Genomic DNA, 12,909 nt, shown 5'->3' on the forward strand with positions numbered 1-12,909 from the left:
TGAACGACTGATTTTATAAGAACCTCTTTTCCTCCTTTAGAAAGAAACTTGCCTTCCCAACTTTGCAGTCTTTTCTTCACCTTGTCTCTTAAGAACCCCAACACTGAAGTTTTATTCCTGCTCATTGTACTTGGTAATCCCAAATAGAAACTACCTTCGTCGGCCACAGCCATATGGAGGTAATTACAAATCTGCGTTTGGATAGTATGGTCAGTATTGATGCAAAGTTTACTTGTTGACCCGAGGCACACTCAAATTTCTGAAGTAACTCTTGAATTCGTTGAGCTTCCTGTAGTGTTGCTTTACCATAAAGGTAGCTATCGTCCGCGAAGAGCATATGTGATATTCTTGGTGCACCATTAGCAACTTTACAACCATGAATCCACCCATTTCTTTCATACTTGTAAAGTAAAGATGATAAACCCTCTGCACAGATAATGAACAGATAAGGAGATAGAGGATCCCCTTGCCTTATGCCTCTAGAAAGGCATATCAGACCAACCTCGTAGACATCATGGATAACTTTGTACTTGGCTGTCGAAACTCAAGTCATGATTAAGTGAATCCAATTTTCCACAAAGCCCATCTTCCTTAACATAGCTTCAAGGAAAGACCATTCAATCCTATCATACGCCTTACTCATGTCTAGTTTGAGTGCCATGAAACCCGTCTTCCCTTTTCTTTTCCGTTTCAGATAGTGAAGGACCTTAAAAGACACAAGCACATTATCAGATATTAGACGCCCCGGCACAAAAGCACTTTGAGAATCAGCAATAATATCACTCATGAACGGCTTCATACGGTTGGTAATGACTTTAGTTATCACTTTGTATAAGACATTGCACAGAGCTATCGGACGTAGATCTTTCATATGTTGTGGGTTTTTCTTCTTTGGGATTAGGACATTATTGGCTTCCCCACATCCATCCTCAAGGACACCATGCTCAAAAAAATACTGAACCATTCGAGTAACATCCCCTTTAACAATTTGCCAACATTTTTTATAAAAAGCAAGGGTCATTCCATCAGGACCTGGACTTTTGTCTGGATGCATTTGAAAAATAGCCTTCCTTACCTCCTCTTTCGAAACTGGCTTGGATAACTCTTCATTTGCATGACTTGGGACAATAGCCGAGACACAATCAATTACCTCCTGGCAGTGTGTGTTAGCAGTGGCAAAAAGAGAGTTGTAATAAGAATTTATCACATTAGCTAGACCATTATTCCAATCAACCCAATTCCCGTGATCATCTTTAAGTTGCAAGATAGTATTGTGTTGTTTACGGCTACTAGCTATTTTATGAAAATACTTACTATTTTTGTCACCTCCTTTTAACCAAAATTGCTTTGCCCTTTGCTTCCAAAACGTCTCCCGCTGCTCGAGAATTTCAAATAACCGATTTCTAACTTCAGCATACTGTTGGACCGAAACATCATCCATCTTAGGCTTTAAAATAGACATGGTGGTTTTGCATTGTTTGATTCGAGACTTGAAATCCCCCGTTATCTCCTTCCCCCACTGAGCTAGAACCTCCGCACACAAGCTGATCTTACCCGATGTACTAGCATTCGCTTGAGTCTCCCAACAATCTTTAACAAGCTGATAACATATAGGCTTAGAAAGCCAAGCATTCTCAAAACGAAAACGACGAGGAGTACGAAATGAAGCCCTTACAATTGGCTCCAGAAAAATTGGGCAGTGATCCGATGTTGAGGCTTCCAAATTGGTTAAAATTGCTTCGGGAAACAGAATACGCCAAGAATTAGTGACCATGGCTCGATCAAGACGCACTTCGATCCACTCCCCAGTACCTCTACCTCTTTCTCAAGTGAACGGATAACCTAAAAGATCCAAATCTTCAAAACTGCACTCGTCCAAACAACTTTGAAATCCCTGTAACAACCATTGAGGGTACAGGCGTCCCCCTTTTTTGTCGTCTTGACTAAGTACATTATTCAGGTCCCCGATTACACACCATGGGAGGGTCAAGTTCCTTGTCAAAGTCTTCAAAAGGGTCCATGTTTGATCTCTTTGGGTTCGGTTTGGCTCTCCATAAACCCCTGTGAGTCTCCACCAATTTCCATCAAGTGTAGCAATTTTCATATCAATATGGTTTTGGGAAAAACCCGATAAAGACCCCTCATCTTTATTTTTCCAAAGAAAGGCCAAGCCGCCACTAAGCCCATGAGCTTCCACAACAAAAACTCCTTCAAAATCCAAAGCCCGTCCGACCCAAACAACTCTATCTTTTTGACATTTTGTTTCACACAAAAAAACAAAGTTAGGTTTCTTATGAGAAATAATCTCTTTTAGGAATTGAAAAGTCCGTTGGTTCCCAAGCACCCGACAATTCCAGCTCAAGACATTCATAATGCTTGGCGAGCCTAGAAACCAGAACTCGCCCCATTCAAGTTTTTTGGACTCCCATTCTCTACTGTTGGCATACTAACATCTTGGTCTAACATTTCAAAAATGCCATTACCATTTAAATTCTTGCCCAGCCCAATTAAAGAAGAATTCTGTAATATCCAGATTAAAATAGTATTTAATTTTTTTTTTTTTGGATATTAATTGAGCGAGGATAATTATCTTGTTTCTTTGTGTTGTTAGTGAGTTGATATTATTGCTTAGAGTAGTTGTACCAATTTTCTAGAGAGAGTTAAAGTTGTATTAACTACGAAAGTAAAATATTATGGTATTTTTACAGAGTAAGTAATCGTTTAATTAAAGCCCAATATGAAGGTCCATTAGGGTTTTATAATATATTTATTGAGTTTAATTAATTAATGTTAAAAATTCGTAGGTTTGGATAAATTCGCAGGATTAAAAACTGTTTTACTAAAATGATCATATCTGGAGTTCTAGAGCTCGGATTGAGGTGATTTCAGTGGCGTTGGAAAGATAATTTAAAGATCTATAAATTTTGTAGAAATAACTATATCAGAATTCGTAATTTTTCTAGGTCAAAACTAAGCCCTAAAGTTACGAGATTGAGAGCTTACAATTTAAATTTAAAAGTTAGATATTTGTTTATTTAATAATTTATCATATTATTATTGTTATTATGTTAATATTATTATTATTCATAAAACTAAAGCTAATAAGAGTCAGAATAGTATAGATTTCATTAACCCTAAAATTATATCGTTCTATTCTTCCCACCTATCTGAGCAAGACTAACCCTAAAAATTTTCAAGTCATCTTTCCATTACATCCTTAGCCAAATCTATACCACTCTTCACTCTCATCTTTGATCACCATCATCTTATGTCTATCGATCCAAGTAGCTTGATGTATTTGAGGTAAGAAACTCTACATTTACTTATTTATTGATCACAATAGGAGAATTTTCGTAGGTCTCCTTTTCTTATTTTTCAGAATGAAACATGTCTCAGTAAAACTGTCATATCTCTTTAAATACTCATCTGATTCTCGCAATCTTGGTGTCTATAGAAAGCTTATTAAATTTCCTATAATTCTTATGAAGAAAGGTTTTACTGAATCGAAATTTATCTATGTCAAAAATTAGTATTTTTACGCTGTTTGTTGTAAATCGTTTTTCATATTTTCTATATAAGTTGTTTCAGTAAAATCCGAATATCTCTCTGAATAATGATCCGATTCTAGCGATCTTGGTACTGTTGAAGAGATAATTCAATTTTCCAAATGTTTTATGAAGAAACCATTCACTAATTATTGATTATTCTAAGTCAAAATTATTGTTTTGTTGTTGTAGTTCGAAATCCATTTGTTTCAGGATTTCTAGAAAACTGTTTCGGTATAATATCTATATCTCTTACGTTATAACTCCGATTTTAAAGATTTTAGTGTCATTAGAAAGGGAATTTGATTTTCTAAAACTTTTATGAAGAGAGTATTCTCTGATTTGGAATATTTCAGTATCAAAACTTTGTATTTCCGATGTCTCTTGTGATTCGTTACTCCATATTCCTTCTCAGAAATAGTTTCAGTAAAACTATCATAAATCCCTCAGTTTTAATCCATTTTTAATGATCTATATATCGTTGGAAAGATAATTGAATTTCCTATAATTTTTATGAAGGAAACTTTTACTGAATTTGTGTAGTTATTGGTCAAAAATAGTATTCTTTCTGCTGTACTGTAAGAGTGTGAATTTTAATGTTAGGGCCTTGACCCATGTGTTATTATAGGTAGTAGTGACGAGATAACAAGTTTAAGCAGCGGGATTTGAGGTAAGGAAATTAGATAGTTTTGTATGTGTTTATCTACATAAATTTAAATTCTTTATGTATTGAAATATGACTTATGATTTGTTTTTATGAATATGTATATGGTACTGAGAATGTGTGGTATGGACACAATATGAGTTTGTGAATTGATACATAGATTATGGTTGTATGACTTGTATATGTTGTATGTTGTATTTGTATGTTTCAAGTTGTGTGTTGTATGATGTATTTGTATGTTGCATGTTATATGTTGTATGTTGTATGCTAACGTCTCAGGTAAAGTGGGGGACCATGGTGGGGTATGATACGGGATAAGGCCGTTGAATGTAGAGATACCCTACCCTGCATTTTACTGAGTCGTGTATGAGATTGTTATGGTGGGTATGATACAGTGATGTTACTGTTGAATATAGAGATACCCTATCCTATAACAATGGTAGGGCTGCATAGGCCCATGTTATTATATGGGCGAGATTAGGCCTGTGATATTGTAGGGTCGACTAGGCCGGGTTATGTAAGTAATGGCTATGATATGCCAATGTTGTGATAATGACATTATTATTTATAGTATTGATATGATTATGTTATGAGTATGATACTGGAGTTATGATCTCTGTATATGTGTACGGTGTGAACAAATAGTATAGACTTGTATGATAAAGGTTTCCATATGTACAGTTATTTGGTTATAGTTATAAAAGAGCATGTATGATATTGCTAAAACTTAATAAATACATTAATGGTATGTGTGATATTATATGGTATTGTTTGATAAGCATTTCCTTACTGAGCTTTTAGCTCACCCCCTTACTTTCCCCCTACAGGTATTAGACAGGGAAGTATGTATAGTGAGCAGGGTCAGTTCTGGTACGTATACTGTGAGCGGCTACGGGCGGACAAACGATCTAGAACGCTGGTGGTGCCTTAGTTTTATTTTAAGCAGTTGATAAATCTAACACAGTGGAAATGCATTATTTAAAATTATTTACTTACTGTATCTTGTTTTACAAATGAAGGATCCTTCTCTGTTGCATTTTGATTTTTTTTTTAAATCCACTGTTGTATTTAAATTATTTTTTTTATCTTTTCAAATTATACATGAAAATAGTATTTTTGTAAAATAAGGCAAAATATCGGGGCGTTACAGTTGGTATCAGAGCCGATCGTCCGTTAGCCCGAAGGATACTCACGGTATACATACAGAAGACTGAAAAAGATCCCTCTCACTATTATGTAAGTGTTAGTTTTAATTTTCTTGGTATTGCCATTAATAGTTTTATATGTGATACATAGATTTTTGTTAAAATATGTTTCCTAGAATTAGTGCCTCATCTGTAGTGGGTGCTTAGAGAAATTAAGAGTATATTACCTGTTATGATTGATTACACTTTTTATGAAGAATATGAATATGTTTTATTTTTCTTTATTGTCTTGAATTGAAACTAGGAAGGACAGTGTTCCTTTCTTGAGAATTTAGAATAAATTATATTAGGAATTCATAAGACTTTGTTTGATAAATAGAATATTACTAGTTAAGCTTGACAACATTAAGTTTAGATATATTCATGGAATCTTCTCTCCCTATAATTGAACTCTTTTGTTTCTATTAAATTAACCTTTCTTGTAAGAGCTCACACATGAAACTAGAAGATCAGTTAGAATCAATGTGAAAAGAACGACCAATAGAGGTGGGGGCTAAGGATGTGTGTTCCGCTGACCCACAGATGGTTGATGTTCTAGAAAACCCAATAATAGTTAAGGCTAACGATCTAATAGAGGTATTGGAAGGACTACGAGCATGACTAAGACAATTTGTTGAAGAGTTTTCACAGGCTCAGCAAAATATCACCAACACTAGTAGTGGAACTTGAAGCACATAATGAAATGTACCAATAGCCAACTAAGTACCGACGCATATATTTTCACCTATCTATGAATGGTTGAAGAAGCGGTCTCTACACCTAGCCATGAATGGAAGCCCAACATATAGGAAGTAGGGATGACTTAGAATAGTAGACGTTATAACAGACTGGGACAAGATAATTTACGAAACCTACTTATTAAGAAGGATGAAATAATAGATCTTTAAGGAGAAGGTACTATCTTGTTGGATATTCTATAAGTTACACACTCTTAAGTTAGATGGTAAGAAGTATGAGTACTGTATGCAAAGACATTGGAGATAAGTATGTTATAGAAATGAGTCAGGAGAGGACGATGCCATCATATAGAAAGGAGTGTAGTGTGCTGAATAGAATCCAAAATGAGAAGTTAGAAAGAGACATGATAAAATTACTAGAGGTAATAACTTATGAAGGTATCTTAAACACTAAGAGATAAGCAGAGCATCAACAAATATTAGATTACCGAAGGAAAGTTGTAAACTTTAAACTCAAGGTCATCTACTTGGTGGAGGAGATAATAGAGAAAAATGTGTATGGCTTCGACAGAGACATTTTCAAAGGAGAAAGACCAAAAAGGTCCGAGGCACGGCTAACAATTTGGGTACAACATGAATGAGAGACAACTAAGAGGGTGACTACTCGGAATTGATCACAACTACACAACTAAGAGATTGTGGATGCAGCTTTGTGGCGGGTGTACAACAAACAACTATAGAGAGTAGATCGCAAATTCAAAACTTGAGAAAGATGAGGAATTAGCATTCAAGGGTGACATCCCTAGATTCCAAATACTCACTGATACAACAACAATGGTGTGGAGTATAGCTCAATGAGAAAATGTTAGGAAAGCCTCACTTAGAGACAGGAGAAAAGTGAGACACAATTAGGACCAAAGTAACATATATTGAAGAATGTCATGGCATGTCAAGGACCATACAAGTTTTTGATAAGTGTTGGGATTAGAAAATACACTCATGCAACATAAAGGAATTCAAGGCACAACGTAAGCAAAGGATACTACAATCCAATTACGACTTATATTATGGGCAATAGTATAAGTATGTTGGAGTGTCATCTAATGAGAAACTAAGAGGAAAACTCACAAAGTCCAGCCCTGCTGAAAAGAGATGGTGTTTCTAGGTCCTATAATGCCCGAGAAGAAAATGACTATGGATTTGTCAAAAGCTAAAATTGTTAAGAGCACAAAAAAAAAAAAAATATTAGATATTTTTCTCAATCTAAAAGCCAGTAATAGAGATCTTTGGAAGGACTCTCTCAAGCTGACAATAACTAACTTATTGCACACTACTAAGTCTTGTCCAATTGAAAGTGCAAAAGTTAGAAGAAGAAAAAAACAAGATAGGTATTGATAATTTGGTGGCGTTTGGATGTAAAATGAGACGCTTGAACGAATTATTGACTTGTGCTTAAAGGTAGTATGGGAAGTAAGAATAAAAATTCCTGACTAAGGAATTATAAATAGTGAGTCTCCAGTAATAAATCAAATACAAGTAGGGGTATAGGAGGTATAATAGTGATGGACAGAGTAAGGTCTGTTCGGCATAGTTTGCAAATTATATATATAGTATCCTTACCCTGATAACTTGGATGATCAATACATTATGAGATTGGTATGGTTGACTTATTGTTAAAAGTCAACAAATAATAAATAGTTGGGCTACGATAAGCTATGGTAGGATTGAACTTATTTTAAAGGGGTTATTAGTGTGCTTTCTATGTTTTAATACATATATGTTATAGTCTTAAGTAAATAATCAGTATTGGAATGTATGTTTAAGAGATTTGGAAGATTTAGAGGTACAATTAAGAAGTTGAGATTTTTTTTTTTTGGTGAATTAAAGAAGGCTACAATATACAGGGCATGAATATGGCTGGAATAATCAATGCTATGATAAGTATGAAATTATGTGATACCTTAGATGGCTAGTATATTAGAAGAAGCAATCATTGAACATAACTATCAGAATCTATCGGCATTACAGATTCAAAGTTCACCACTATAGCAAGATAATACCAAAGTAGATAAAAGTTAGTATAGAAAACTAGCTAATCTCATAATCAAGTCAACTTGATTGAAGGGGGTAATGGAGGACCAAGCACCATAGGAGAGATTAGCAAAGAAAATACAATATAGTGATACAAGAAAGAGACTACAAAAGGAACCGACAGTGGTTACCTAGGAAAATGGGAAGGTGTGACAAGTGCAATGAATACATGGATAAAGGATATCAAGAGGTGAATGTTAGACAAAAAGATGGTCGAATGGATCATTAAATATTTATATATAGAAGACCTTTTAAAGAGCTTAAATGTTATTTCCAAGTGTCATGGAACAAGTGTCTATCGATGAGTGGGTAACACCTATGAAATTGAAAGAATGACATTGTAGCCTTATAGTAGAAAATCAAGTAGAGAAGTAAGATTTTTATAGGTAATGACATTCAACTAAAGAATGGGAATGATTAAAGACAAGTTTGCATAAGGTCTTCTACCCTACTCTTTGTGTTTGTTATTTTGTATTGTATAATGTGTTCTCAAGTGACATGTAAGGATGTTCATTTAGAGAATAATTAGTGTTACTTTAAATGGCATGTAAGGATGCTCATAGAAGAATAAATAGTTTCACTCTTAATGGCATGTAAGGATGATCATAAGAGAAAGAAAAACTTTTCATATATTACGAGCATGTGATTGCAAAACTTATGTATTCAAAGCATGTATATGTAAGTTATTATGATGGAGTATATTTTGGTATTTAAAGTAATGTATAGAGAAATAATAATACTTAATTAAGTTGTGTATATTTTATGTGTTATGGATTGACCGATAAGACATAGGTTAAATGCATGTTTATTGGGTCCATATATATATGGTAGATAATGAGGTAATGCAGTAAGTGGTGAAAGACATGACGACTCAACACCCCGAGTGTTGGTAAGTTAAATTTCGAGGACGAAATTTCTTTTAAGGAGGGTAGAATGTAATATCCAGATTAAAATAGTATTTAATTTTTTTTTTTTGGATATTAATTGAGCGAGGATAATTATCTTGTTTCTTTGTGTTGTTAGTGAGTTGATATTATTGCTTAGAGTAGTTGTACCAATTTTCTAGAGAGAGTTAAAGTTGTATTAACTACGAAAGTAAAATATTATGGTATTTTTACAGAGTAAGTAATCGTTTAATTAAAGCCCAATATGAAGGTCCATTAGGGTTTTATAATATATTTATTGAGTTTAATTAATTAATGTTAAAAATTCGTAGGTTTGGATAAATTCGCAGGATTAAAAACTGTTTTACTAAAATGATCATATCTGGAGTTCTAGAGCTCGGATTGAGGTGATTTCAGTGGCGTTGGAAAGATAATTTAAAGATCTATAAATTTTGTAGAAATAACTATATCAGAATTCGTAATTTTTCTAGGTCAAAACTAAGCCCTAAAGTTACGAGATTGAGAGCTTACAATTTAAATTTAAAAGTTAGATATTTGTTTATTTAATAATTTATCATATTATTATTGTTATTATGTTAATATTATTATTATTCATAAAACTAAAGCTAATAAGAGTCAGAATAGTATAGGTTTCATTAACCCTAAAATTATATCGTTCTATTCTTCCCACCTATCTGAGCAAGACTAACCCTAAAAATTTTCAAGTCATCTTTCCATTACATCCTTAGCCAAATCTATACCACTCTTCACTCTCATCTTTGATCACCATCATCTTATGTCTATCGATCCAAGTAGCTTGATGTATTTGAGGTAAGAAACTCTACATTTACTTATTTATTGATCACAATAGGAGAATTTTCGTAGGTCTCCTTTTCTTATTTTTCAGAATGAAACATGTCTCAGTAAAACTGTCATATCTCTTTAAATACTCATCTGATTCTCGCAATCTTGGTGTCTATAGAAAGCTTATTAAATTTCCTATAATTCTTATGAAGAAAGGTTTTACTGAATCGAAATTTATCTATGTCAAAAATTAGTATTTTTACGCTGTTTGTTGTAAATCGTTTTTCATATTTTCTATATAAGTTGTTTCAGTAAAATCCGAATATCTCTCTGAATAATGATCCGATTCTAGCGATCTTGGTACTGTTGAAGAGATAATTCAATTTTCCAAATGTTTTATGAAGAAACCATTCACTAATTATTGATTATTCTAAGTCAAAATTATTGTTTTGTTGTTGTAGTTCGAAATCCATTTGTTTCAGGATTTCTAGAAAACTGTTTCGGTATAATATCTATATCTCTTACGTTATAACTCCGATTTTAAAGATTTTAGTGTCATTAGAAAGGGAATTTGATTTTCTAAAACTTTTATGAAGAGAGTATTCTCTGATTTGGAATATTTCAGTATCAAAACTTTGTATTTCCGATGTCTCTTGTGATTCGTTACTCCATATTCCTTCTCAGAAATAGTTTCAGTAAAACTATCATAAATCCCTCAGTTTTAATCCATTTTTAATGATCTATATATCGTTGGAAAGATAATTGAATTTCCTATAATTTTTATGAAGGAAACTTTTACTGAATTTGTGTAGTTATTGGTCAAAAATAGTATTCTTTCTGCTGTACTGTAAGAGTGTGAATTTTAATGTTAGGGCCTTGACCCATGTGTTATTATAGGTAGTAGTGACGAGATAACAAGTTTAAGCAGCGGGATTTGAGGTAAGGAAATTAGATAGTTTTGTATGTGTTTATCTACATAAATTTAAATTCTTTATGTATTGAAATATGACTTATGATTTGTTTTTATGAATATGTATATGGTACTGAGAATGTGTGGTATGGACACAATATGAGTTTGTGAATTGATACATAGATTATGGTTGTATGACTTGTATATGTTGTATGTTGTATTTGTATGTTTCAGGTTGTGTGTTGTATGATGTATTTGTATGTTGCATGTTATATGTTGTATGTTGTATGCTAACGTCTCAGGTAAAGTGGGGGACCATGGTGGGGTATGATACGGGATAAGGCCGTTGAATGTAGAGATACCCTACCCTGCATTTTACTGAGTCGTGTATGAGATTGTTATGGTGGGTATGATACAGTGATGTTACTGTTGAATATAGAGATACCCTATCCTATAACAATGGTAGGGCTGCATAGGCCCATGTTATTATATGGGCAGATTAGGCCCAGGATATTGTAGGGTCAGGCTAGGCCCGGGTTATGTAAGTAATGGCTATGATATGCCAATGTTGTGATAATGACATTATTATTTATAGTATTGATATGATTATGTTATGAGTATGATATTGGAGTTATGATCTCTGTATATGTGTACGGTGTGAACAAATAGTATAGACTTGTATGATAAAGGTTTCCATATGTACAGTTATTTGGTTATAGTTATAAAAGAGCATGTATGATATTGCTAAAACTTAATAAATACATTAATGGTATGTGTGATATTATATGGTATTGTTTGATAAGCATTTCCTTACTGAGCTTTTAGCTCACCCCCTTACTTTCCCCCTACAGGTATTAGACAGGGAAGTATGTATAGTGAGCAGGGTCAGTTCTGGTACGTATACTGTGAGCGGCTACGGGCGGACAAACGATCTAGAACGCCGGTGGTGCCTTAGTTTTATTTTAAGCAGTTGATAAATCTAACACAGTGGAAATGCATTATTTAAAATTATTTACTTACTGTATCTTGTTTTACAAATGAAGGATCCTTCTCTGTTGCATTTTGATTTTTTTTTAAAATCCACTGTTGTATTTAAATTATTTTTTTTATCTTTTCAAATTATACATGAAAATAGTATTTTTGTAAAATAAGGCAAAATATCGGGGCGTTACAAATTCGGCCCATCACTTTGGTCCATTACACTCTCACCTAACCCCTTTTCCACATCAGTTCTCCTTCTTTTATTTTCTACCACCAATAAAGCATTATTATTAGAAATATCCTCAGATGCCACCTCATTCCCACATTGAATTGACTTATCCTTAGCCTTAGGATCTTCTTCCAATAAATGAGATACATCCCCACGTATAAGCTGCTGAGATTTGCCAATATTATGCAAATTGACAATCAGTCCCTGATTATTATCTTCCCCATTATGATTCTTTGATGCTCCAGCCTGTGAACTCTCTCCTCCGCCAGTCACGGGGGCTCTGTAGCTTGCACCAGATCGGAGCCATGGCGAACCGATGGTATGTTGTCTTCTCTGTGGCGCCGCCTTCAGCGATAGATCGAACATTTTTTGAATCAACTTCGCAGGGGTATTAAATAATTGTTCACAAAACCGCTCGGAATGCCCCAATATACCACAAATAAAACAAAAAGTGGGTAAGTCCTCATATTTAAATTGGACTGTGCACGTCTGCCCATTCTTCCTTTCCAGTGTCATTTTCTTCTTCAATGGCTTTTCCACATTGATAGTGGTACGAACTCTAAGATAGTCTCTCCAAACTCCTGTGAAATTATTAGGATCTGATTTCACAAAAGTTCCAATATAATTAGCCATATGCCTCAGTGTACTCTCGGACATAAAACTAGTTTTCATCTCATGGCACTGTATCCAGACATCCAACCGATTAAGATTAATCTGCCTGGGATTTTCACCAGATTTCACTCTCTCAAAAATCAAAGGGACACGATCAAAAGTCCATGGACTACCATCAATAACTCTTGTAATATCAATCTCATGATAGAATTAAAATAGAAAATGATTCGGGTCAAGTTCTTTAACGTACAAACCTCGGTTTGGTTGCCGCAAGGAAGCCATTTTGTGTTGCATGGCTTGACAGTCG

Source organism: Cannabis sativa, chromosome X (genome assembly GCF_029168945.1).
Source record: "Cannabis sativa cultivar Pink pepper isolate KNU-18-1 chromosome X, ASM2916894v1, whole genome shotgun sequence".
Lineage (NCBI taxonomy): Eukaryota > Viridiplantae > Streptophyta > Magnoliopsida > Rosales > Cannabaceae > Cannabis > Cannabis sativa.